Source organism: Schistocerca nitens, chromosome 9 (assembly GCF_023898315.1).
Source record: "Schistocerca nitens isolate TAMUIC-IGC-003100 chromosome 9, iqSchNite1.1, whole genome shotgun sequence".
NCBI lineage: Eukaryota > Metazoa > Arthropoda > Insecta > Orthoptera > Acrididae > Schistocerca > Schistocerca nitens.
Window position 1 is genome coordinate 63437833 of NC_064622.1, and position 27962 is coordinate 63465794.

The following is a 27962-nucleotide window of genomic DNA, read 5'->3' on the forward strand; positions in this document are numbered from 1 at the left end:
GCACAAATGCTGCGCAGCTAGCGCCATTCGACGGCCAACACCGCGGTTCCTGGTGTGTCCGCTGTGCCGTGCGTGTGATCATTGCTTGTACAGCCCTCTCGCAGTCTCCGGAGCAAGTATGGTGGGTCTGACACACCGGCGTCAATGTGTTCTTTTTTCCATTTCCAGGAGTGTATTTTCGCATTCGGAGGAGAAAGTTGGTCATTGGAATTTCGTGAGAAGATTCCGTCGCAACGAAATGATGTCCAGCCCAAATCCTGTATCATTTCAATAATACACTCTCCCATATTTCGCTATAATACAAAACGTGCTGCCTTCTTTGAACTTTTTCTATGTACTCCGTCAGTCCTATCTGATAATGATCCCACACCGCGCAGCAGTATTCTAAAAAAAGGACGGACAAGCGTAGTGTAGGCAGTCTCCTTAGTAGGTCTGTTGCAGCTTCTAAGTGTCCTGCCATTCCAATTTAAGTTGTTCGTAATTGTTATTCCTAGGTATTTAGTTGAATTTAGATTTGATTGATTTATCGTGTAACCAGTTTAACGAATTCCTTTTGGCACTCATGTGGATGACCTCACACTTTTCTTTGTTTATGGTCAACTGCCAATTTTCGCACCATTCAGATATCTTTTCTAAATTGTTTTGCAGTTTGTTTCGATCTTCCGATGACTTTATTAGTTGACAAACGACAGTGTCATCTGCAAACAACCTAATACGGCTGCTCAGATTGTCTCCCAAATCGTTTATATAGATAAGGAACAGCAAAGGGCCTCTGACACTTCCCTGGGGAACGCCAGAAATCTCTTCTGTTTTACTCTATGACTTCCCGTCAGTTACTACGAACTGTGACCTCTCTGATAGGAAACCACAAAAGCACGCAATTTCACTACGAGCCGCTTGTGTGGTACAGTGTCAAAAGCCTTCCGGAAATCCAGAAATACGGAATCGATCTGAAATCCCTTGCCAAAAGCACTAAACACTTCACGCGAATAAAGAGCTAAACATCGAATGTTTGCATCCTGTGAACCACTGTAAAAGAAAGTGTAACGACATACTGTGTTTATTTGTGTAAATAGCTTAATAATGCACGTTATACGAAGCAATCTGATGTGAATACCACAAGGCAGTAGTAGGGGGGGCAAGGGGGGCATCACCCCAGACCAGAACGTCGCTCCAAAGTACCGTTAGACCTGTGACGTCACCCCCCCCAAGACGGCGGCCATGACGTCACATGATGCCGCAAGTACCGTTAGACCGGTGATGTCACAGACACACTGATTGGGCTCCCACCACAAAGTAGGTCACCCCAAGGGCCGGCGTCACTCCAAAGTAGGTCACCCCAGACCAGGACGTCGCCCCAAAGTACCGTTATCCAAGATGGCAGCCGTGACTTCAGAGACACATCCCCGAGATGGTGGCGATGACGTCGCCCCAAAGTAGGTCACACCAGACCAGGACGCCCAAAGTAGGCCACCCCAGATGACGTCAGTGACGTCAATGATGACGCAAGTGCCACACCCCCCTGGTGGGAAGTGTGAATTTTGTCAGATTTTCGCGAGTGCCACGCCCACCTGGACTTGGAGCGAATTAGTTAAAGTCTCCACCACGATCCTCAACCGACCGCCACGCCCCCCAACCAACCTATGTTGGCGGTATATATTATCTTATTATGATATTTGGAAAATGTACATCAACAGCAAGGATCCCAACATAATTCCCATGGGCAAGTGTGCAGTTAGATTTACAACTGTCGACTCAAGACGACACGCTGCGTCCTCGCTGCTAAGAAAGCTCAAGAGTTTTCTTTGATATCCAATACACTCCACTTTCTTTAATAAACGTTGGATTATTACCGAGTCAAATGCTTTCCGGCAGTCGACAAATACTGCACCCACCTGACTGCCTTGATTCTTGGTTTTCAGGACGTAATGTGACAGATGTGCAAGTTAGATTTCACATGACCGACGTTTTCCGAATCCATGCTGGCTGCTACGGGAGAGGACTCCTGTTCGAAATATCTCATTACATAATTATGAAAAGCTCTGCTTTGAACAGGAACAAATTACTTTTTTTAACATCCAAACATGTTTCGATGAAGTTGCACCATCGTCAGTACGTTCATTTATTCTCTTAGATCACATATTTATGTTTTTGTGGCCGTCTGTCATTTCCAGTTCAGTTCCAATTTATCATTTTTGTTGCTTCAACTTTTTCATGTGTCTACGTAAAATTCACTGTCTGGCATGCACTGTGTTGTCATGGTTTATTAGATTTACTCTGTTCCATTCTGTCACGCCAGTGCATTTAATCCATTTCACATGTATTCCTTGTGGCAGGCAAGCCAAGGTACTCCAATGAGTATGTTCTCCCAGTGTGTACGATTATGATGTATCTCACGTACTAAATTGTACGAATGCATGCTTTCGCGACGATATCGTTAATAAAACATTCACGGGTTTCAAGCCGCGTCAAGTGGTTTACTGCCCACGAGCTTTCGGCAGAGATCTCCTCTGCCATTATCAAGTGGATGTCCACTTGACAATGGCACAGGAGATCTCGTGGGCAGTAAACCACTCGACGCGGCTTGAAACCCGAGAATGTTTTATTCACGTACTAAATTTGTTCATTATATTCAGTGTCCAAGTATGGTACAATCTTATGACGCTCTACATTGACCAGAAAACAACGAGTCGTCTCGTCGTGAAAAGACAAGTAAAACAACGTTGGGGACCGCTGCGATGCTTGTAGGCAGACAGTCCAAGCAGTAACGAGGTAGCATCACTGAACTCCACACTACAGGAATTATTTACTGTCTTTAAAAAACTTTGCGAATGTTGAATGCTAGGCCAGAATTAAAAAACTCGATGGGAAGATACGCAACAAGGACTGCGATGATGTTCATTGTTAAAGAACAGAATAACAATAGAACGCAGTACTGTTCCCACTTTTGAGTGGTGAAATCTAGTAATCGCGTGGATGGTAATCTCTTAAACCACCGACAGTCAATGCCATTTTGAAGATCCACGCTGAACGCCGTAAATGAGTCAATATATAACTCGAGCGCTGAGAGTTTTTCTTTTTTTTTTTATCAGCTCCATTCTACAACAAAGGAGAGCCAACATGGCCAGTTCCTTTTATTCCAACGAAGAATTATGAATTTTGTAACGGAAAAGGTAGGGAAGCTACAGACTGCAGGAGGCTGCTGAAGACCTCGAGATAGCAGAGCAGTTCCAACGATAACATCGGACGGTGAGTACTGCCACCGCACCTTAAGAAGACCTCCGACGAGTGCCCATTTGGTTGCTTGTGTTTTTAAATCACTTAAAGAAGCATTATTTGACTAGAGATACGTTTTTTGCTGTCCTTACATGAGTACGTTTAGAAATATCTTTGGTAGTGAGTTCAGTAATAATTTTAAATAATGTTTTGCCGTCAATATTGTGATATTTCTGAGGTGAAAATTGTTAATCAAGTTTGGAATAACCAACAATAAACACTGAATCATCGAAGTTCGTCAAGAAATCCGAGGGGACGTCGCAAGCGGCGCTATTTCCCACATACGCTTTGGGAGAGATTCTGGTGGTAGTGTTCGGAAATCATAGGTGGAAACATCATCAGTGACAATGGAAGTTTGAGTCAGACCTGATATAATTTAAGTAATCGACCGTCGATTACTGAAGCAAATTGGATCGCGACACCTTCCAACGGAGTCTTTGCCCCGAGCCTAAAACGATATTTTGTAAATTGTATTTTTGTTATAGATAAGACGTGTTTTTAACAACAGCACGACATTGCTGATCGTTTGGCTCAAATGGCTCTGAGCACTATGCGACTTAACTTCTGAGGTTATCAGTCGCCTAGAACTTAGAACTAATTAAACCTAACTAACCTAAGGACAGCACACACATCCATGCCCGAGGCAGGATTCGAACCTGCGACCGTAGCGGTGCTGATCGTTTGCTGATTCCTTAGATACCGTACAATCCATCCGAAATCGTATTTTTAGATCCCTACAAGAAATCAATATTTCGAATGTTGAAACCAGATAAATTAATTACCTCATATTTTGCTACCATGAATTTAGGATCTGTAACTACTAAAGATCACGATAGGATAATCGGCTTCACAAGAGACCTAATCCTTCGGATTATTACAAAACTGAATCACGTATTGACAAATGGATCAGTTATGCAATGTCAAAATTCAACGGAAGGATGTTCTCAGAAGTAAAGTTCATTCAACAAATGTTAGAGGACTAAAGACAATGCTTTTCACACACAAGTGGGTTCCAACCGCATCAGGTTAAATAATATTAATAAAATATTAACCACATTATTAAATTATGCTGAACTTTGGAAACGCTGCCAACTCGTAAAATCTAAGATCTTTCGGAATCAGTATAACGATTCCTTTAAGATGAGACTTTATACATCATTTCAAAGCCACTCTGAAGTTCGTTGGCAGAAAGAGTCGTAGCAGGAACAAACGAATCAAATATTGTTGCTGCCAGTTTGTATACATTCTGATTTAATATACAACATAAATACCCCAATAAAAACCAAACCTAACAAACTAGACCCTCCAACTTTCCAAGAAGTAGAAGAAATTCTTAAAGAACAAAAAAATTATAAAGCATGTGGAGAAGATCAGGTTTTTGTTGAAATGTGGAAATATGCAAGTGACACAGTCAAGACCTCCTTACACATGGCTCTAACAAAAATTTGGGTAACAGAACGATTCCCCGAACATTGGACCACAGCTATCATCCACCCACTACACAAAAAGGGAGATAAGAGCAACCCGGACAACTACAGAGGAATCTCTCTCCTAGATTGCACATACAAAATTCTATCCAAGATCCTATATGAAAGAATCAAGGAGCAATTAGAACAGGAGTTAGGGGAATATCAGGGAGGTTTCAGACCATGGAGAAGCTGTGCAGAGCAGATAATTAGTTTAAAATTGATTATGGCATACTACAAGAAACGGAACAAACCTCTGGCAATAACATTTGTAGATTTTAAGAAGGCATATGACTGTCTCCACAGACCTTCAGTATTAAAAATTTTAAGAAATCTAGGACTCCATCCAAAACTAATTAAAATAATACAACTCACTCTAACCAACACCAAATCAAAAGTGAAGTTTAGAGGAGAAATTTCGGAACCATTCCTCATAAAAACAGGCTTAAGACAAGGTGACTGCCTATCACCATTACTTTTCAACTGTGCACTGGAATACATAATGAGAGAATGATACAAGGACATTCCAAAGAGGATAAGAATTGAAAGTGCAAAAGATGATATTAGCTTAAACTGCTTGGGATTCGCTGATGATCTTGCTCTCCTAGCCAACACCGTTCAAGAAGCCAGGCAACAAGTGAAATCACTACAAGAAATAGCAGAGAAAGTAGGCCTTAGAATATCATTTGAAAAAACGGAGATTATGTTAACTGATCCACCACTTGCAAACAAAATTACAGTAGGAGAACAGGAAATCAAAATTGTTGATAAATTTAAATATTTAGGCGAAATAATAACATACAATCTAAATGAGAAGCCATCATGGCAAAATAGAATAAAAAAACTGAACTATGCAAATTACATTACCAAAACTACATACAACAAAAAAAGCCGATCTATAGATGCAAAATTAAAACACTATAAAACAGTTACACAACCAGAAATAACGTATGCAGCTGAAACTATCTTCAAAACAACTAATACAGCAGAAATTGACAGAATACTAAAAATAGAAAGAATAATAATTAGGACATGTATAAATAAACAGTATAAAATAAATGGACATTGGAGAATAGCATCAAATGAAACAGTATATAAGAAAATAGAACCAGTCATGAGCACAATCAGGAAGAAACGCATCTCATTCTTTGGACATCTGATGAGAACTCCAGAAAACAGAATTAGTAAAAAAATAATACAAAAATTGTGGAATAGCAAGAGCGACATTAAATGGATCACAGAAATTAAGGAAGATATAAAAGAACTTCAAATTACAGTAGATGACCTAAAAAACAAGACAGAGAAAACCAGAATACTGCAAGACCCGCAAACCAGACTACAAATGAAAATCAATAAAAGGAGTACAGGAAGAGTTGTCTCAGATGAAGAAAGAAAGAAAATATCTGAAAGAATGAAGAAATATTGGGCAGACAGAAGAGCAAAACACCTTTCATATAAGAATAGCCTCTAATAATTATATTACCTAAATATCATATAAAGTTATTGTCGAACCAAATTGTATCCCTGTGTAACAACTTGTTTAGAACTTTGTATTTTTGACTACAGTGGTCCAAGAAGGCCATAAAATAAATAATAATAAATAATAATAATACAACTAGCTTAGCGCTTGCTACTTCGATCACGTAGACTATATGGTATGCATAGATTTCTTTGTTTTCCCTTAATCGAATTTTTGTATTGTTCACAAATAGAAAAATCTTTTAAACTTTTAGCGCTAATTACGGCCATAAAAACATGATCTTTCCGGAATGTACTTCTGATAAAGAAAGCGTTTCTGATAGCTAGTCTGAGGTCTTTGTTAATCCTGCCTTTTGAGTTCTTGTGATGATATTTCCACAGAAACTTTCATCTCCTAACACCTACATCTTTAGAAGTCAAATAAATACCAATTTTCATAGATTTAGCTTTATGTATGTTTAATATATGCCCTTATGGGGTTGTATTTCCGAAAAAGACAAACTTTTTTTTTTTCAACCGAGAAGCCAAATACAAATCTTCATAGATTTAGTGTCTAAAATGCTTTCGTAATGAAATATTTCCGCGAAAGCTTTCATCCACTCTTTTATTCCCTTATGGTTTGTATTAAGAAAAAGCTCTGAAACACACATTAAAAAAAAAAGATTCTAACCGAGAAGACAAATACCAATTTTATGTAGCTTTAAACGTGCTTTAGTAGTACTTTAAGAATGATTTATTTTTAAAAACGGTTCACCCATGATTTCACCACCATAGGGGTTAAAGCTCCAAAAATGCTGAAACCGGTACTTCTTATTTCCGACCGAGAAACCAAATACCAATTTTTGTAGTTCTAGCTTTAAAACTGCATTAATGGTGACATATTTAAAAAAAAAAAAAAAAAACCTTCCATCCCTAACGACGCCTACACCCCCACCAGAATTCAAGTTTCTGTCTTTAGCGGTTTGGGCTGGGCGGTGATGAGTGAGTGAGTCACGACTTTCCTTTTATACATAAAGATGACAATCTACTGTTAGTTAAAAGTACTATACGTTTAAATAATGCTTGCTGTCAGGCAGTTCTAAGTGATTTGTTGGTGAGGTACACCACTGAGACCTCCAGTCTTTTTTTTTTTGTGTTTGTGTGTGTATGTAGGCCTGCTGAAGTTAAACATGGCCGATGGTTGTTACTGTCACCTCTGTGAACATGCAGTTTGAATAAATATTTTGAGTTATTGTTTGATATGTGGCACACAGCTCCGTTAGCACAACTGGAATCTGGTGCCAATCTTCTGGAATCCATGTTAGGATTTGTGGCATAATTTATGGGGGGCTCAGAATTTAACTGTCTTTAGACATCTAGTGATAGGTGACGCCACAACCTTGAGGTGTACTGATATAGGGTAATGGTTAAGGAGACAGCTCACAAAAGATAAGAACTGTGGGTTCGAGCCCCGATCCGGATAAAATATTCTAAATTATATTTGGAACATATTCATTTCTTTTCATTTTAGCTGTATTTGAACTCTATCCTCCAAATAAATAAGCTGCGAGTGCCTTAATTAAACTTGCGATCTCTAATATATCGTGTGGTTATAATTAAACTTTCGCTACTTCAGAGGGCCCCATCAAAAATGAGTGAGCGTGGGACACACAAACTTTGCGGAAAAAATTTTAAGGACATGCGGAAGAGAAATAACGAATAAACCTTTGAAAGAAACACATTTTAATTTCCTCTTGAGAGGGTAACATTAGGTAATTGCGTTCCATGCTTATGTTCCAGGTAGCAAACGACGATAATTGCTTCCACGACAACCTGGAACCGCACAAGAGATAGCTCTACTGATGCCGGAAAAATCTCAGGTGGAAGGTTGGCCATCTTCCTCGCTATTCTCACCTGCAACCTCCAACTTATGTTAGTGTCCCGTTGTCCTTCAGGGCCCGCATCTCGTGGTCGTGCGGTAGCGTTCTCGCTTCCCACGCCCGGGTTCCCGGGTTCGATTCCCGGCGGGGTCAGGGATTTTCTCTGCCTCGTGATGGCTGGGTGTTGTGTGCTGTCCTTAGGTTAGTTAGGTTTAAGTAGTTCTAAGTTCTAGGGGACTTATGACCGCAGCAGTTGAGTCCCATAGTGCTCAGAGCCATTTGAACCATTTTTTTGTCCTTCAGGTATCCCCACAAACAGAAACAACATGGGCTCTAATCTGATGATCTTGGTGCCCACACAGTTTCTAACAATCTGACAAAGATTCGGTTTTCTTCAAAAGTGTTACGGAGTTACCGACTGACCTCACCAGCAATGTGAGGTGAAGCTCCATCGTACATCAAAACGATTGAGTCCAAAGGACTTCCCTACCTTACAGCAAGTATCACATTTTGGCGAAGCAGATCACAATAACGTATGCGGTCCACGCTGCATATCCTTGGTCCTTGGGTTCAGATTTCGTCAAAGAAACTTGAGCGATTCATGATCTGTGCCGTGAAGCCACACCATGAAGAGATGCGTTCACTATGCAGGGAAACCTCGTGGACAATCATAGATGGTGAAGATTCCCAAATACGAAAATTGTTGATGTTCTCTTCTCCAGTGAGCGTGAAGAGTACTTCATCACTCCGCAAAATGTACCAGGGTCACACGTCAACTTCAAACATTGCTAGAAACATAACAGGAAGTCTACTCTGATGTCTGCATCACGTGGCAAAACTTGGTTGGTACTGTGAAGCTTGTACGGATACCATACCATAACTGTTCGCAGCGCTTTTCGAACTTTGGACTGTGGAACGTTTAGCTGTTGTGACACAGTTCGTGTACTGCTTCAAGATCGCACATTGCGTCCAGCATTCTCAGCCACGGCGAACTTAACTTCCCCAACAGTTTGTGGCGCAATTGCCTGTCGGCCTCTCCCAGCAGCAATTCCCAAATCGCCAGTTAATTCGAACTCCCGAATCATGTTCTGCAACCACGATGCAAGAAGAGGTACTCACCGCCTTCGTGTAATGCGTTGATACTCGGGAAGACCAGAAGCACTATTGTTGCTGTTTTGATAAACTAGTTTGTCCAAACACATGTTGACGTAATGCACACTGACGCTTGTGTTTCAGCCCTGCGTCACCTTACAGTTACTGGCGCCCGGGACTAGGCAAGACTAGGCGGCTGTCTAGGACGGCAAATTTTCGGGCCGGCAAAGTGCGGAAAAAAATGAAAAATTTACAACACCGAATCGTTTTCAAAAGGGTATAGAATTACTTAACTAGTATTTAAGAGTTACTTAATTTGTCTTTACTTACTTTGAAGAAAGTAAGCACATTGCCTCTACCAACCTCAAAACTAAAGCAGCCCCTACTGAGTACGAAACGGAAACAGACATTCTTGCAATTAAATTAAATAAATAACTGATGCCAAAATTCGGTTGCACTGACATATTCTGTTGAGTTCTGGTGGAAAATATTCAGCACATTTTGGGGAACTTCAAAAACAGAGGACAAAGCACGGAACCTTAGTTTAATGATTAAAAGTATAATACGAGATATGCATTGTTCTGCCGTTGGATATTCGTGGTGATGGAGGGGCCGGGGATTTCGTGGAGACCGATGCTTGTAAAAAAGGGGGGCGTCACGTTTCAATTCTCGCCTAGGGCGGCAGAACGCATAGCAATGACCCTACCTGAGCCTAAGAGCATGTCGTGTGGCCAACAGTACTAACAACGCAAATCTTGCAGCACCCAGTCTGAACACATTTCCTACTAAGTTTGGTAACCATACGGTAAATACGAAATCGCAGCGCCTTGTTATTCCGAATTACAATTCAATGTACGAGGGTTGCCAAGAAAGTAATGCACCGCATTTTTTTCACAGCCGAAAACAATGCCACGAAAGCGAAAGGTCACTTCTGTATTATTTGAAGTTTCCTGATTGAACGGCACTTCCGACAGACCAGTGCAGCTGCAGGACACTTTCAAAGTGTCGTCTGTGGGTGATGTACGTCACAAGCAACGTGCCGTCATTGCATTTATCACTGCAGAGGAAGAAACTGTGGGGAATACTCACAAACGCTTGGGCAAAGTCTATGGAGCACCTGCTGTCGATAGGACAGAGGTACAGTTAGTCGCTGGAGAGTGAGGTCATCAGAAGGTGGTTCGGCGGAGCTCCACGACTTGCAGGGGTCGGGGAGACCATCCCCGGCTCTCACATGACATGTTGCAGCGAGCTGATGTTGTCATTCGCTAGGATAGACGCATTAAAGGATGCCATTCGTGAACGACATTTTGAAGACGATGAGGAAGTGATTCACACAGTGAAACACTGGCTCCGCTACCAGCACAACGATTGGTACGGACAGGGCACGCATGCCCTTGTTTCACGCTGGAGGAAGGCCACAGAACGGGATGAAGATCACGTGGAAAACAGGATGTGTAGATAAAACACCATTCACTCGTGTGTGTAAGTCTCATTATGTTCAATAAAGAATTATTGAAGAAAAAATGCGGTGCATTGCTTTCTGGACAACCCTCGTACCTTTGGACATACATGCATCACGCGCTGCGGCGACTGCAGCCTTTATGAAATGTTGTTGTTGTTGTTTTTGTTGTGGTCTTCAGTCCTGAGACTGGTTTGATGCAGCTCTCCATGCTATTCTATCCTGTGCAAGCTTCTTCATCTCCCAGGACTTACTGCAACCTACATCCTACTGAATCTGCTTAGTCTATTCATCTCTTGGTCTCCCTCTACCATTTTTACCCTCCACGCTGCCCTCCAATGCTAAATTTGTAATCCCCTGATGCCTCAGAACATGTCCTACCAACCGGTCCCTCCTTCTTGTCAAGTTGTGCCACAAACTCCTCTTCTCCCCAATTCTATTCAATACCTCCTCATTAGTTATGTGATCTACCCATCTAATCTTCAGCATTCTTCTGTAGCACTACATTTCGAAAGCTTCTATTCTCTTCTTGTCCAAACTAGTTATCGTCCATGTTTCACTTCCACACATGGCTACGCTCCACACAAATACTTTCAGAAACGACTTCCTGACACTTAAATTTATACTCGATGTTAACAAATTTCTCTTCTTCAAAAACGGTTTCCTTGCCATTGCCAGTCAACATTTTATATCCTCTCTACTTCTACCATCATCAGTTATTTTGCTCCCCAAATGGCAAAACTCCTTTACTACTTTAAGTGTCTCATTTCCTACTCTAATTCCCTCAGCATCACCCGACTTAATTGAACTACATTCCATTACCCTCGTTTTGCTTTTGTTGATGTTCATCTTATATCCTCCTTTCAAGACACTGTCCATTCCGTTCAACTGCTGTTCCAAGTCCTTTGCTGTCTCTGATAGAATTACAATGTCATCGGCAAACCTCAAAGTTTTTATTTCTTCTCCATGGATTTTAATACCTACTCCGAATTTTTCTTTTGTTTCCTTTACTGCTTGCTCAATATACAGATTGAATAACATCGGGGAGAGGCTACAACCTTGTCTCACTCCCTTCCCAACCACTGCTTCGTTTCATGCCCATCAACTCCTATAACTGCCATTTGGTTTCTGTACAAATTGTAAATAGCCTTTCGCTCACTGAATTTTACCCCTGCCACCTTTAGAAATACATGAAATGTATTCGTAGTTGCAATCCGGGGACGTCAGATCCGGTGAACGTGCGGGCCATGGTATGGTGCTTCGACGACCAATCAACCGGTCATGAACTATGCTATTCAATACCGCTTCAACCGCACGCGAGCTGTGTGCCGGACATCCATCTTGTTGGAAGTCCATCGCCAGTCTGTCATGAAGTGAAACATCTTGTAGTAACATCGGTAGAACATCACGTAGGAAATCTGCATACATTGCACCATTTAGATTGCCATCGATAAAATTGGGGCCAATTATCCTTCCTCCCATAATGCCGCACCATACATTAAGCCGCCAAGGTCGCTGATGTTCCACTTGTCGTAGCCATCGTGGATTTTCCGTTGTCCAATAGTGCATATTATGACGGTTTACGTTACCGCTGCTGGTAAATGACGCTTCGTCGCTAAATAAAACGCGTGCAAAAAATCTTTCATCATTCCGTAATTTGTCTTGTGCCCAGTGGCAGAACTGTACACGACGTTCAAAGTCGTCGCCATGCAATTCCTGGCGCATAGAAATATGGTACCGGTGCAATCGATGTTGATGTAGCATTCTCAACACCGACGTTTTTGAGATTCCCGATTCTCGCGCAATTTGTCTGCTACCGATGTGCGGATTAGCCGCGACAGCAGCTAAAACACCTACTTGGGCATCATCATTTGTTGCACGTCGTGGTTGACGATTCACGTGTGGCTGAACACTTCCTGTGTCGTTAAATAACGTAACTATCCGGCGAACGGTCCGGACACTTGGATCATGTCGTCCAGGATACCGAGCAGCATACATAGCACACGCCCGTTGGGCATTTTGATCACCATAGCCATACATCAACACGATATCGACCTTTTCCGCAGTTGGTAAACAGTCCATTTTAACACGGGTAATGTATCACGAAGCAAATACCGTCCGCACTGGCGGAATGTTACGTGTTACCACGTACTTATACGTTTGTGACTATTACAGCGCCATGTATCATAAAACGAAAAAATTGGTCCAACTAAAACAGTCATATTTCTTTACGTACTACACGAATATGTAACAATAATATGGGGGTTCCTATTTAAAAAAAAACGCAGTTGATATCCGTTTGACCTATGGCAGCGCCATCTAGCGGATCAACCATAGCGCCATCTGATTCCCCCCTTCAAGCTATACAAGTTTCGTTCATTGTAGTTTTTTCGTTTGACGCTTATTTCGTGAGATATATGGCCCGGTCACGATCAATGGACCACCCTGCATTGGTCCAAGTAGCGAAAGTTTAATTGTAACCTCCCTGTACATGAAATACAGGAGGAGAATGGGGGTGCAAATTACACAGTACACCAACAGTTTACGTGGGAAGACTGATAACTTTCTTGAGGGTGTTGCCCAACCTAGTCATACAAACGTGCATACCAGAGTGATTTCGATTTGCAACGCCGACTGCTGCAATATGGTCACATTAGCGCACACCGGCGCCCCTTAAGCTGACCTGTTAGCCAGGCAAACTTTGCATTACGCACCGTATTTGTGCACAATACAGATAGCAGCAGCAGTTCTTAGTAACAGGAAGGAACGGAGTAATCTTATTTGGAATGTCTTTCCAGTGGGCGCAATAAGCAAATCGAGACTTTATATTAAAAAAACTAGAAACCCGCCTCGATTGGGAAAAAAGTACCCGGTGTTAACCAGATGCGATAGAAACTGAACTGGACACACTTGAGAATATTGCTATAAATAATGGCTATAGGCCTCAATTGGTAAGACAGATGTATAACAAGAAAATAAATAAAAATAATATTACGTCTTCCACTCTAGGGGATGCGTTAGATGACAAACAAGTGGCAACGATATCTATCCCTTACATAGGCAATATTAGTTACAAATTGGGGCGTTTACTCAGAGCCCATAATTTCAGAGTCACCTGTTCTACTAATAATAGTTTACATAGGAATTTAATCCACTCCTTGCACAATAAGAGCGATAAACTTTCCCAATCAGGAGTATATAAAATTACATGAGGGCTCTACTTATGCGGAACACCTTGTGCAAAGGGCTCATGCGCCGAGCCCTCCAGTTAATCTCGAGTTACTTCATGCCGAGGTTAAGGGCTTAAAACTGGATGTTTTGGAAGAAATGCAGGTCTTTAAGCATCTGCAACATGATAAAGACAATATCCTTAAGGACCAACTCCTACTAAGAAACAGAAAATTTTTTGAAGGTTTCGCACCTTTAATTTGTTCTTCATACTTGAAAATCTGATGATCTGGGGATTTTGATATGCGTGCGCTGATTGGCGAGCGCGGTTGGTCAAGCTGTTCATCTTTTTTCTTTTTTCCTCATTTCCTTTTACGATGAATGTGATTTTAGCCCGTTGAACACCTCACGTTTTATCCTTATATCTTTATTACCACGACGTCTTTAGATTACGTCCCCTCAGCCCCCCTCCCCCCCAGACTAACTACTGGCTTTAGGAATAGTTTTTAAGAGTTCCTCCTGTCGTCATAGGTAGCTTCATATATGTTTCTTTCCTAGCAGAAGCAACCATGTGCGGTTATTTTTAGGCTTCATCTCCTATTTAGCTCGTCACTTATTCTATCCATTCTATTTTTTGATATACGTTGATCCACGGTTGGGAATATAATGGCTATTTAGCCACGACCCATGTATAAACTTTCACGTATTCGTATGCGCATGCGCAATAAAGTAACTTCTCTTGTCTTGCGCATGTGCCTAGGTAGCGGGTCGGGCGTGTAAGTGAGCGACCATTTGTAGCTGAAGTTTATGGCGGGTCATGGCCCATCGAACATAGGCCGGTGTGAGGTGGAGGTTACACCATTAAGTTAAGTAGTGGTTTAGACTTTGTACATGTGTACTGTATGTGTTTGCGTTTTTTCGTTTATAAATGTATAGCTATGGTGTTCCTTTAATCATTGACAAAGGTCTTCTTAGGCACTTGTGGGTTTTATTGTTCTGAAGGTGTAGTTATCTACGCCGAAACCTAGGTTAACACTAGGTGCTTTTTTCGCAATCGAGGCGGGTTTCTAGTTTTTTAATATATTAACCAACGATTGCTGACGCGCTGCGATGTTAAAGGTTCTTAAATCGGGACTTTTTTGGCGCGACGGAGCTCGCCCTATTGATTGTAGAGCAGAAGGGGACACGGGCAGACCGCACGAGAATTCCGCAACCACCTATCTCCTACGTCCTCTAGGCCATGGAGTCGGACACTGGCCTCTTCTACGCTACGCCAGAATTTATGAAAAGGTGATCCTAAAAAAAGAACGCAAAACTCTGAGGAGGATAGTTGGTCCCAAAAGAACGGAAGGCGGATGTAGACTGAAATCCCGAAAAACCATCGAATCTCGTGACAGACGTCAGAAAAATAAGAGCGAAATTTTATGGGCATATCGACAGACTCACGACAACAAGACTCACTCCCACAAAGTCGCGATGTAAATAGAACTCAGAACCATATACTGAATCCAGAAGATCAAAAAGGATTTAGAAGAGACTAACTTAACTCGGTCAGACATTTCCAGGAATTACTGCCAGAGAATGAGGTCACCACCAGGCCAGGGACAAAATGGACTGAAGAAAGCAAAAGAATAAACGGAGGTAAAATGAGAGCCAGTTGCAAAATCTGGTGATTGAAGCACAATAGCTTAGTGTCATCCAATAGAGTCCAACCGCACCTAATAATAACAACAATAAGAATAACCCCCCCCCCTTACGGAAATATCAATATCACTGCTGGAAACATAATTACTGTACTTGAGGTTTGCAATATGTCATCTGATTACATAAACGAGGACAGAATTTAAGCTATATAAACTTGACAGAAAAGGATTTGTATGCCACTTGAAATACATGGTGACACAGAATAACGGGAATGTTTGAAATGAGTAGTGGCAGCCATGGGCAGGTGGCAACACTGCAAGTTCCTGAAAGCGAGTAAATAGTCTGCCATTTCAGTAATCATGGATCAGTGGAACAGATAACAGCGTGCGTTAGCCATAAAAATGTTTTATAAAAGCAATGATAGTTTGGTAGCGGCGCAGAGGGAGTTTCGACGTTTTTATAATTTAGGACGTCATGATGCCGTTCCGTCGAAATACGCGATAAAATTTTCGATTAGTAAGTTTGAAGAGACTGGATCTACCCTCAAGAAGAAATCTACAGGGTGACCAAGAAATGTGCCTTCTCTAGCGAATATTGATGATTTACGCGAGTCGGTCTTACGGAGCCCGATTTAAAATTTCATCCGTACAAACTACAGATGATGCAACAATGGAAGAACAACGATTACCGGTTACGATTAGGATTCTGTCAACAAACAATAACAAAAATAAACAATGTCGATGAATTTCTAAATAAGTTGTGGATGTCAGATGAGGCATATTTTCATCTCACAGGTTATGTGAATAAACAGACCTACCTACCGTTACTAGGCAAACACAAATCCTAATCATGTTCATGAGCGCCCTTTGCACTCTAGTGAAGTTAATGTATGGTGTGGTATTTAATCACATGGGATTATTGGACCATATTTTTTCGCAAATGAACAGGGAAAAACAATAACTGTCAATACTTATCGTTACGTGGAGATGTTACGAACTTTCGTTGCACCTGCATTGAACAACTTTCCAGAAGGACGGAACGACATCACACACTGCACGGCAATCAGTGGCACATGTGCGAGACTTGTTTGGCAGCCGTGTGATCTCACGATTCGGTAACATTCCCTGGCTCCTGAGATAGCCAGATTTATCTGTTTGTGGTTTTTTTTCTTGTGGGGCTTCCTCAAGAGCATAGTCTGCACGACTCGACCAAGAACCCTGGATGAGCTAAAACAGAGAATTCGGGATGCAATTCACAGTATCCCAGCTGAAACGTTGCAGCTGTCAATGAGGAATCTCAACAGCAGATTTCACGAATGTACTCGTGTTCGTACACGAGGACGCCATCTAAAGGACATAATTTTTAAAAAAAATGATAAATGTCTTCAATGCTTCGTAAGTGGCAAAGTTGTAAGGTTTCAATTACTATGAATTCAATTTCTTTCCTTCATCGCTTCTAGTTTGATTGGATTGTGAACATGTTCCCGTTTTTCTGTGTCACGCTGTATTTACTGTAATGTAAGTATTCATCAGCTCAACCAAAGATCTCCATAATTTTTTAAACTTACTCTAAAGTAATAGCAATTTTTGGCTACATGTTCTTTGTATTTCGTGATAATCTTTATGTTTTGCTAAATGTTATTTGAACCTATTTGTTTCTATACACCATCTCTCTTTCAAAATGTGACAGCTTATACAGCGTGTATCATAATTAATAGCGTAAACGCATACAGTTGAAATTACATGATACTAAAAGCAAAAAAGTCTCAGTAAACATAGGGTCGAAAATGCAATGCTACGAGCAATTTTTCCACTTTCGATACTGTGAAACAAACCTATTCTACTGCAAGTTCTTTGCTTTCCATATTTTGGGAAGTGGTAATATGGACCAGAATAAGAAAAAAATGGCCGTAAAACGCATACTTTAAAAGTTACGAGCACTGTATCATTAGAAGAGTTGTGTGTCACAGTAGAAAAGATTAACAAGAGTTCATAGCTCTTAAGAAATGCATTTTAGAGCACATGTTTACTGGACTACTTTTTCTTGTTTTGGTCCATACTAACTGTTCCCAAAAAATGGAAAGCAAAGAACTTGCAGTGGAAGAGATTTGTTTCACAGTATCGAAGATGAAAAATTGCTCGTAGTTCGTAAGGTGTGCATTTTCGACCCTATGTTTACTGAGACTTTTTTTGCTTCTAGTATCGTGTACTTTCAACTGTATGCGTTTACGCCATTAATTATGATACAACCTGTATATGATGTACTACGACAGAGAAAGCAGCCAGTGACCACTGGAGGTATCCTATTTTAGTTGTTTTATTTTCGCATTCACGTTTAGCGTTTAGTCAAAAACTTCCCCACATGCGTGTTCTGAAGTAGTGTTTCGTTTCTTCACTAGACATCTGATGATGGAGGTTTAAACCTTGAAATGCGTTGTGGATATAATACACAGTGATTGGTAACAGTAAACTTGTTATTTCATTAGATGTCAGAACCCAAGCCTGACTTTCTTCGTCGTCATTCCACCTGACAAGGGAATCTCCCCATCGCACCCCCCCCCCCCCCCTCCGATTAAGTTATAAGTTAGCACAGCGGCCTTGAAAAACTGAACACAGATCATTCGAGAAAACAGGAAGTTGTGTGGAACTATGAAAAAAATATACGAACTGAGTAGTCCATGCGCAACATGGGCAACATCAAGGATAGTATCAGCTTAGGAGCGCCGTGGTCCCGTGGTTAGCGTGAGCAGCTACGGTAAAAGAGGTCCTTGATGCAAGTTTTCCTTCGAGTGAAAATTTTAATTTTTTTATTTTCAGACAATTATTATCTGTCCGTCCGTGTCAATTATCAAAGTTCCGGCACTCACACATAATCAACTTCGCTCTCCAAAATTCCAGGACATGTTCAGATTTGCGTGTACATATGCAGGATTTGACGGTCTACACACGGAAAAATTTGAAAACGTTAAAAACAATATGTTTTGACAGAGCACAGGGAAAACTGTGTGACTGTGAAACTGTTGCATTCATTTGTTGCAGTTTATGTGACAAACTCTTATGTTTTCATCACTTTTTTGGGAGTGATTATCACATCTACAAGAAAACCTAAATCGGGCACGGTAGAAGAATCATTTTACCCATTCGCCAAGTGTACAAGTTAGGTGGGTCGACAACATATTCCTGTCATGTGACGCACATGGCGTCACCTGATCAGACGTGTTTTCCTGTGGAGGAATCAGTTGACCTATGACCTTGCGATCAAATGTTTTCGGTTCCCATTGGAGAGGCACGTCCTTTCGTCTACTAATCGCACGGTTTTGCGGTGCGGTCGCAAAACACAGACACTAAACTTATTACAGTGAACAGAGACATCAATGAACGAACGGACAGATCATAACTTTGCGAAAATAAAGAAAGTAAACATTACACTCGAGGGAAGACTTGAACCAAGGACCTCTCATTCCGCAGCTGCTCACGCTAACCACGGGACCACAGCGCACCTGAATTCATACTATCCTTGATGTTGCCTATCTTGCGCATGGACTACTCAGTTTGTTTATTTTGCTTATTTTTTCATAGTTCCACACAACTTCTTCCTGTTTTCTCGATTGATCTGTGTTCAGTTTTTCAAGGCCACTGTGCCAACTTAAAACTAAATCTGAGGGGGTCTGAGGGGGGGGGGGGGGGGGGGGTGCGATGAGGAGGTTCCCTTGTGAGTACTGTAGTGTAGTGTAGTGTAGTGTAGTGTATGGTAGGGTAGGGTAGGGTAGGGTAGGGTAGGGTAGGGTAGGGTAGGGTAGTCGGCAGTGTATTAAACTGTAGCTTTCTCAGAAACGTATGCTTTCCACATTTAAAAGAATTTCGAGTGACTGGAAGGGTAGAAAGTCACAAAACGCTATTTTGGCTTTCAAGAAATGAGAATTTGCTAACAAGAACTGAGGGATATGTTTATTCGGTAATCAAATGTTGTACAACAAAGCAGTAACTAGTTACTCCCAATGGTAACTTTAAGCAAGACTTGCAAACATTTGCCTCCAACAAGGTTCGGAGGAGAGCATGTACGAGTATATTGTCGCTACACGCCACCGTCTGCACTACAGCTGTGCCCAATATCTACTTCGTTCTCTAGGGAAAAAACGTGTGATGTGCTATTTTTTGCATAGCTTAATAATATTCTGAGTAAGATTTATGAACTGATCAATAGGGTCCTCCACTGGAGACAGTAACTCTACAATGAGTTGACAAAAGTCGTGGGATACCGCTATGTAGAAACACAGATGGCGGTAGTATTGCGTACACAAGGTATAATGGGGCAGTACTTTAGCGGAGGCGTCATTTGTATTCAGGTGATTCGTGTGAAAATGTGTCCGAATGATTATGGCTGCACGAAGGGAATTGACAGACTTTGAACGCGGAATCGTGGTTAGAGATAGACGCATGGGATATCCATTCCGTCTCGGAAATCGTTAGGGTATTCAGTACTCTGAGATCCACAGTGACAACAGGGTGCGAAAATATCAAATTTTAGGTGTTACCTCTCACCACGAACAACGCAGTGGCTGACGGCTTTCACTTAACAACCGGAAGCAGCAGCGTTTGCATAAACATGTCAGTACTGACAGACAAGCAACACTGCACGAAAGCCGCAGAAATCAATGTGGGACGAACGTATTCGACAGGACGGTGCGGCGAAATCTGACGGGCAATGGCAGCAAACGACCGACGCGAGAGCCTTTGCTGACGGCAATATATTGAAATTACAATTAAGTGAACAAGCTGCTTACAGGCGTTGACATACGTCAACGGGGACAGATGAAAATGTGTGCCCCGACCGGGACTCGAACTCGGGATCTCCTGCTTGCATGGTTACCGATGGTATCTGTTCTTTCGGGCATGTCCGAAAGAACAGATGCCATCTTAGTATAAAGCTAATTATTGCTATTCGGATCAGATGAAGCGCCATGTGTCGGACATTTTTTGAACGTTTGTATTTTTTTTTGGTTCTAATGAAAACCCATGTCATTCCAAGCATGTGTGTCAATTTGTACCTCTCTCTCTCTCTCTCTCTCTCTCTCTCTCTCTCTCTCTCTCTCTCTCTCTCTCTATATATATATATATATATATATATATATAAAGGCTCACCGGCCGCTTGACCATCTTCTTCTTCTGTGCGAATGCACAAACAGTGCCCGAACTCTTACGGGAATCGGCAACGCGCTGCGACTAATGAGCATAATGGGCGGGGACACTACGAACGTAGTGCAGGACAATACGTTGAGAATGTGGGTTTCGCGGGAGGCGTGCCAGAGATAAATCCCTGCAGTCGCGCTATCCTCTGTGTCCTCGGTGGCTCAGATAGATAGAGCGTCTGCCATGTAAGCAGGAGATCCCGGGTTCGAGTGCCGGTCGGGGCACACATTTTCATCTGTCCCCGTTGACGTATGTCAACGCCTGTAAGCAGCTAAGGGTGTTCATTTCATTGTAATTTCATTCTAACGAGCTGCATGGTCACCGATGGTATCTGTTCTTTCGGACATGTCCGAAAGAACAGATACCATCTTAGTACATATAGCAATATATTGGTTGGATCCTAGACGGCTGGATAACTGTGGCCTGGTATGAGCTGACGGTAGGATTCGAGTGTGGCGCAGACCCCACGAAGCCGTCAACAAGGCACTGTAAAGCTGGTGGTGGCTTCATTATGGTACGGGCTGCGTTTGCATGAACTGGACCAAGTCCTCTGGTCCAGCTGAACCGATCACTGACTGGAAATGCTATGTTCGGCTACTTGGAGACCATCTGTAGCCGTTCATGGAATTCATATTCTCAAACAACAATGGAATTTTTATGGATGGCAGTGCCCCATGTCACCGGGCCACAGCTGTTCGTTACTGGTCTGAAGTACTGGGTGATCAAAAAATCAGTATAAATTAGAAAACTGAATAAATCACGGAATAATGTAGATAGAGGGGTACAAATTGACACACATGCTTGGAATAACATGGGTTTTCATTAGAACCAAAAAAAAAAAAATACAAACGTTCAAAAAATGTCCGACACATGGCGCTTCATCTGATCCGAATAGCAATAATTAGCATAAGAAAGTAAGACAAAGCAAAGATGACGTTCTTCACAGGAAATGCTCAATATGTCCAAAATCATTCCTCAACAATAGCTGTAGACGAGGGAAAATGTTGTGAACAGCACTGTAAAGTATGTCCGGAGTTACGGTGAGGCATTGACGTCGGATGTTGTCTTTCAGCATCCCTAGAGATGTCGGTCGATCACGATACACTTGCGACTTCAGGTAACCCCAAAGCCAATAATCGCACGGACTGAGGTCTGGGGACCTGGGAGGCCAAGCATGACGAAAGTGGCGGCTGAGCACACGATCATCACCAAACGACGCGGGTAATATGGGGTGGAGCGCCATCCTGCATAAACATCGTACGTTCCAGCACGTGTTTATCAGCTAGGCTGGGGATGATGCGATTCTATAACATATCGGCGTACCTCTCACCCGTCACGGTAGCAGTTACAAAACCAGAATCACGCATTTCCTCGAAGAAAAAAGGCCCGATAACGGTAGATGTGGTAAATCCAACCCATACCGTGACTTTCTCGTCGTGCAATGGAGTTTCCACGACAGTTCTAGGATTTTCGGTAGCCCAAATTCTGCAGTTGTGGGCGTTGACAGACCGTCGGAGCGTGAAATGAGCTTCGTCGGTCCAATCGTCATCTTCCGCAATCTTTTGAAACGCCCACACCGCAAATGCCCTCCGCTTCCCTAAATCTCCAGGTAACAGTTCATGATGCCGATGGATTTTGTACGGATAGCATCGGAGGGTACGCCTAAATGCCAACCAAACAGTAGTGTATGGAATGCCGGTGCGACTGCACGAGCGCTGACTTCCCCGTGCATAGACGAACCCGCTACAGTCTCCATTTCTTCCTGAACTGTCTCAGCAGCATTACGCCTTGTGCTCGGACGGCCAATACGTGGTGTATCGTCTAAACAACCCGTGGCTTCGAACTTCGAAATCATTTTCGCCACAGCTGCATTTGTCAACGGACCTCTACCCGTTCAAACCCCTTCCTATGACGATAGGATCGTAACGCTGAACTAGCACATTCCCTATTCTGATAATAAAGCTTCACTAAAAGCGCCTTTTCAGGTAACGTCAACATGCTGCGACTGCTGGCGCATCTGATTCTCTCTCTCATTACAGCTCCTTTTATACACGATTGTCATGTGCAGTCACTGACGTTTTGTTGTCCAGGGCCATCTGTCGGACATTTTGTGAACTTAGTTTTTTTTGTTCTAATAAAACGCCATGTCATTCAAAGCATATGTGTCAATCTTTACCTCTCTATCTACATTATTCCGTGGTTTATTAAGTTTTTAAATTTATACCGACTTTTTGATCACCCGGTACATTCTAGACAATTACAATTTGGTCACGCCGATCGCGCGACATGGATCCCATCGAACATCGAGAGGTCATTTCGAGCAAAAAAAAAAAAAATCCTGTGTCGCAACTATGCATGGCTATAGCGGCAACATGGCTCAATATTTCTACAGAGAACTTCCAACAACTTGTTTTGTCCGTGCCGCGTCGAGTTGCTGCACTACGCCAAAAGAAGGTCCGAGACGATATTAGGAGGTATCCCAGGACTTTTGTCATCTCAGATATTCGTGAAACGAAATTAATATCCAATTAATCAACAGGTGTGCTGTGTTACTGGCACAATTCTGACTTTTCATTACCTCTATTTCGCCAGTATTTAGACCGCGCAGCCGGCCCGTGCGCCTCTCCGTGTCGGAATCGCTACCCGCATCGGAGTCGCTATCTGCGTCGGAATGTGTGTCTTCGCTCGACGTGGCCTGCTCCCTCTCACACACCTGCAACAATCCGCGTCTCTCCTCAATCGCCGCGACTCCCCTCTATCTTCCCGCTTCCTCTCAATCGTCGTCCTCAAACCTCGCGCCCCTCCCTCTCCTCCTGTATCTTCTCGCCGGCGATAGCTGTTTGACAATCTTAGGCCGGTATTACACTATCAAATTGCTTTGTCAAAGATTTGATCAAAGATGTGATCAAATATTCGTCAAATATATCTGACAAAGATCTTTGACGTGGCGCTAAAAAGGGGTATTATCACAGTCTAACAAACCATCGCGACACTGCTGTAAAAGTTGTTACCGTTTGACAGATGGAGCGACAGTAGCGCTCCAAGTGGCAGGTAAGGTGAACGTCAGACGCGTCGTAAGCATAATGTTTGTTTGCATCCATCTCCTAAGTAATTTCCGAATTATTCGAGTTATTTTCTTGCCTCCAAGAGTTTGTGTAGTATCGGAACGCATATATGTTTCTAAAAGTGATTCTAAAATAAGCGCAAGTATGGACAAAAACCATGAATAGAGTGGCATGCTACAACACATTCGTGAAGAAACACTTGTGACATTGGACAGAATTGCAGCTTACCACGTTGATATCAAAAGAGTATAAACACACAGATTCAAATGTGAGAAGCACAGACATGTACCTCTACATGTAAAAGCGATCGACAGCTCGTTTATCGTTCTGTAGGCCTACTGTGTGTGTCATTGCCGCCTGTTGCCACAAGTACGACCTTCAACTCTATATTATTTATTATTCTAACAAGGGAACCTCCCCATCGCACCCCCCTCAGATTTAGTTATAAATTGGCACAGTGGATAGGCCTTGAAAAACTGAACACAGATCAATCGAGAAAACAGGAAGAAGTTGTGTGGAACTATGAAAAAATAAGCAAAATATACAAACTGAGTAGTCCATGTGCAAGATAGGTAACATCAAGGAGAACGTGAGCTCAGGAGCGCCGTGGTCCCGTGGTTAGCATTAGCAGCTGCGGAACGAGAGGTCCTTTGTTCAAGCCTTCCCTCCAGTAAAAAGTTTAATTTTTTACTTTCAGACAATTATCAAAGTTCAGGCACTCATACATAATCAACTTCGGTCTCCAAAATTCAAGGACATGTTCAGATCTGCTTGGACATATGCAGGATTTGACGGTCTACACACGGAAAAATTTGAAAACGTTAAAAACATATGTTTTGACAGAGCACAGTGACAACTGTGCGACTGTGAAACTGTTGCACTCATTTGTTGCAGTTTATGTGACAAGCTCTTACGTTTTCATCACTTTTTGGGAGTTATTATCATATCCACAAGAAAACCTAAATCGGGCAAGGTAGAAGAATCTTTTTACCCATTCGCCAAGTGTACAAGTTAGGTGGGTCGACAACATATTCCTGTCATGTGACGCACATCCCGTCACCATTGTCGTATAGAATATATCAGACGTGTTTTCCTGTGGAGGAATCGGTTGATCTACGACCTTGCGATCAACTATTTTCGGTTCCCATATGAGAGGCACATCCTTTCGCCTACTGATCGCACGGTTTTGCGGTGCGGTCACAAAACACAGACACTAAACTTATTACAGTGAACAGAGACGTCAATGAACGAACGGACAGTTCATAACTTTGCGAAAATAAAGAAATTAAACTCTTTCACTCGAGGGAAGACTTGAACCAAAGACCTCTCGTTCCGCAGCTGCTCACGCTAACCACGGGACCACGGCGCTCCTGAGCCCACACTATCCTTGATGTTCTGACACTTCACACGCTTTTGTAAGACACGAACAGCTGCACTTATTCTAACTACTTCATCGCCCAAGCAGGTCTGTGTTGATGTTCACACGAATCTGGCACTGATACATGGAGAGTTGAACTGGCTGCTTCTGTGTCATAGGACTTTTTTACAGCTTTAGATTGAATGTCGAATCTTTGTGGCAGTTTCCTCTTCATCGTCAGTTGAGGTGGCTTATTTGGAATGTCAAACGGTGTGGGTACTGCATCCCACACGAGTTTGTTATTGTCTGCGTTCATGAACTGGTTTTGTTCGAAATGTAGCAGACAAAACCTAATATTATTGTACAAGTAAACTGGGTCTTTCTTCATAGGGTCTTCTCGTCTGCTATTAACTAGCCATTTTCTGCTCCTAAAACGAAACATTCATCATGTATACACATAGTTTGCAAGTGAATCCTGACGATACAGTTTAATAACATTATGGTATATACCTCTCAGGATCCTTAGGAAACCTAAAAAAAAGACAGCTGTGGTGTCTTCTTCCTGTTGTTGCTGCAATTAATTGCGATACAAACGCTCCTGATGGTAAAAACCATTGTATAAATCAAAATAAATAATCACTATTCGCTTTCACGATCGCGCCGAACTCACAGTTCAACCTACCGGCCGCTTGGGGCCCTGCTGGCGCTATAGGCAAAAAATCGAGGGGAAGTGTCGCGACTGTTATTACAATGTCATCATATTTTTCGCCAAAGTTCAAGATGGCTGACAACAAGAACTTGTTATTAACTGCAACAGTTGCATGTACCACAACTGCACTGTGTGCATCTGCGGAAGAGAAGCGGGGGAAGAAAAGGAAACGTACCTGGATGAAGCCGTGGGTTTTACGACGACACAATATAAGCATTCATCAAAACTTGTTACCTGAGCTTATAGTGGAGGACGTCAAGTCGTACATCAATTATTTAAGAATGGATGAGCATACATTTCTGTATGTGCTCAGGGAACTGTATCCTCATATCACAAAGCACAATACTCACTTAAGAACTGCTATATCTGCAGAAGACAGGCTCACTGTAACACTCCGATTCCTTGCTACAGGAGAGGGTTAGGTTAGGTCAGGTCTCCAATCTTCTTAATCTATTTTTGTATTCAGGGTGCCTCACGTTGTAAAGCGCCTCATCATTATATATCTCTATTAATTTTGTAGTTGTCGGTACACACCAATTGTATTTACCGGCAATGTTTATAAAAACTCTACAGATGACAGACGCTGCAGCGATGCTAGCGCTGCACATGGTAACACGTCACATTGCAGTGAACAGAAGACAAGCGACTTCTTTGATCAAATCTACAGAGAGGCCCTATATTTGATCAAATATTTGACAAAGTTCCCTATTACACCATCAAATTTCTTTGACAAAGATATTTGACAAAGAAATTTGATACTGTAATACCGGCCTTAAACCTCACAAGCCGCGTAGTAATAGGCGTGCAGACGATGGTAGCACACTGCCACTATCGCCTAGAGGGAACCGCAAGGCTGACACCTTAGATCTTCAAAGCGTCAATTAATTTCCAATACTGTTCTGAGGAGTCGCAAGCTAATGTGTGCTACCCTTGTAAGCACACGTAATATCGCTGTCTGCCCCGCGGCAGTTCTTATAATCGCGTCTCCGGAGAGCGCAGTAGCCGAGAATCTTGATTCAGTTTGCGCGATGTGTGCCAAGTGCAGTACCAACGTCACGGCAGCAAAACCCGAGTTGGGTATTTTGATTAAGTAAGTCTTTACCTCTGAAGTAGCTGCTTCACATCAGTGTTGACTGCTCGGTTTTAGTGAATTACTTGAGTGGCGAAACTTTCGAACTCGTGAGTCATGCCGGGAGTCAACAATCAGCCGCCTCGTGGCTCTTGTGCTACCAACAGCGTCAACTTGATCAAATCTGAGTGGGTATTTTAAGTGGCAGAGAGAGATATATAATCCGTCCGACTAAATTTCACGCGTGGAATTACTTTTCGTTCGCTTATCGTGCTGCAAATTCTTCATCACCCGCGCCACAAACAATCATGCGCACGCCGGTGAAAACAATTGGCAATTGAATGCGGCAAATCATATATAGGGCAAACAACACGAACTGTGCAGGAACGCATTGTGGAACACCAACGGCATACTCGCCTTCTCCAACCCAAGTCCGCAATCGCCGAACATTGTATTTCCACAGACCATTCCATGAATTACAACGACACAAAAATTTTGGCCCATACATCAAACTTTTGGAGCTCGATTATCAATGAATCTGTGGAAATAAGATTGTCTGACAACGAGACTCTCATCAATCGAGATAGCGGTTATCAGCTGAATTCTGCTTGGAATCCTGTTATAGAGAAACTTCGTAGTCGACGTAGTTATCTGCATAAAGATGGAAATCGACCTGACACCGATACGTCAGGCTTGCACAGTGGAGGGCGCGAGGCGCAGCGCACGGAGCCGTTATGAACGCGCACGCTGAGCAGCGCATGCGCAATGTCACCTCAGAAGGCTTTAAATAGCGGAGCTCAGCGCGTACTCGTCAGTAAGGACGCTAAACAGGATGCGGCGCCATATCAAAGCGGCCGTTGATGCACACAGGCAACAGCAGTGGGCAGACAAAATTGCGCAATTAAACATCGAAGATGGCAACGCCTGGAGGGTAGTGAAAGGTTTCCTGCGCCGCTCACTGAAGATACCACCCTTGCAGGTCGGCGCTGACTACGTTAGCGAGCCGAATGCGAAGGCAAATGCCTTGGCAGACGCTTTCGCCGCTAACTTCGTGCCGATCGAAGACCCAGTGGACGCCGACCACATTGGTTCAAATGGCACTGAGCACTATGGGACTGAACTGCTGTGGT

At 42.6% G+C, this 27962-nt stretch overlaps 1 protein-coding gene across 1 annotated transcript in view; it reads right to left on the minus strand.

Annotated features, from left to right (window-relative positions):
* The window catches only part of LOC126204002 (calcium uniporter protein, mitochondrial), an 88655-nt gene that overhangs the window by 44148 nt on the left and 16545 nt on the right, over positions 1–27962 (minus strand). The window lies entirely within an intron of this gene.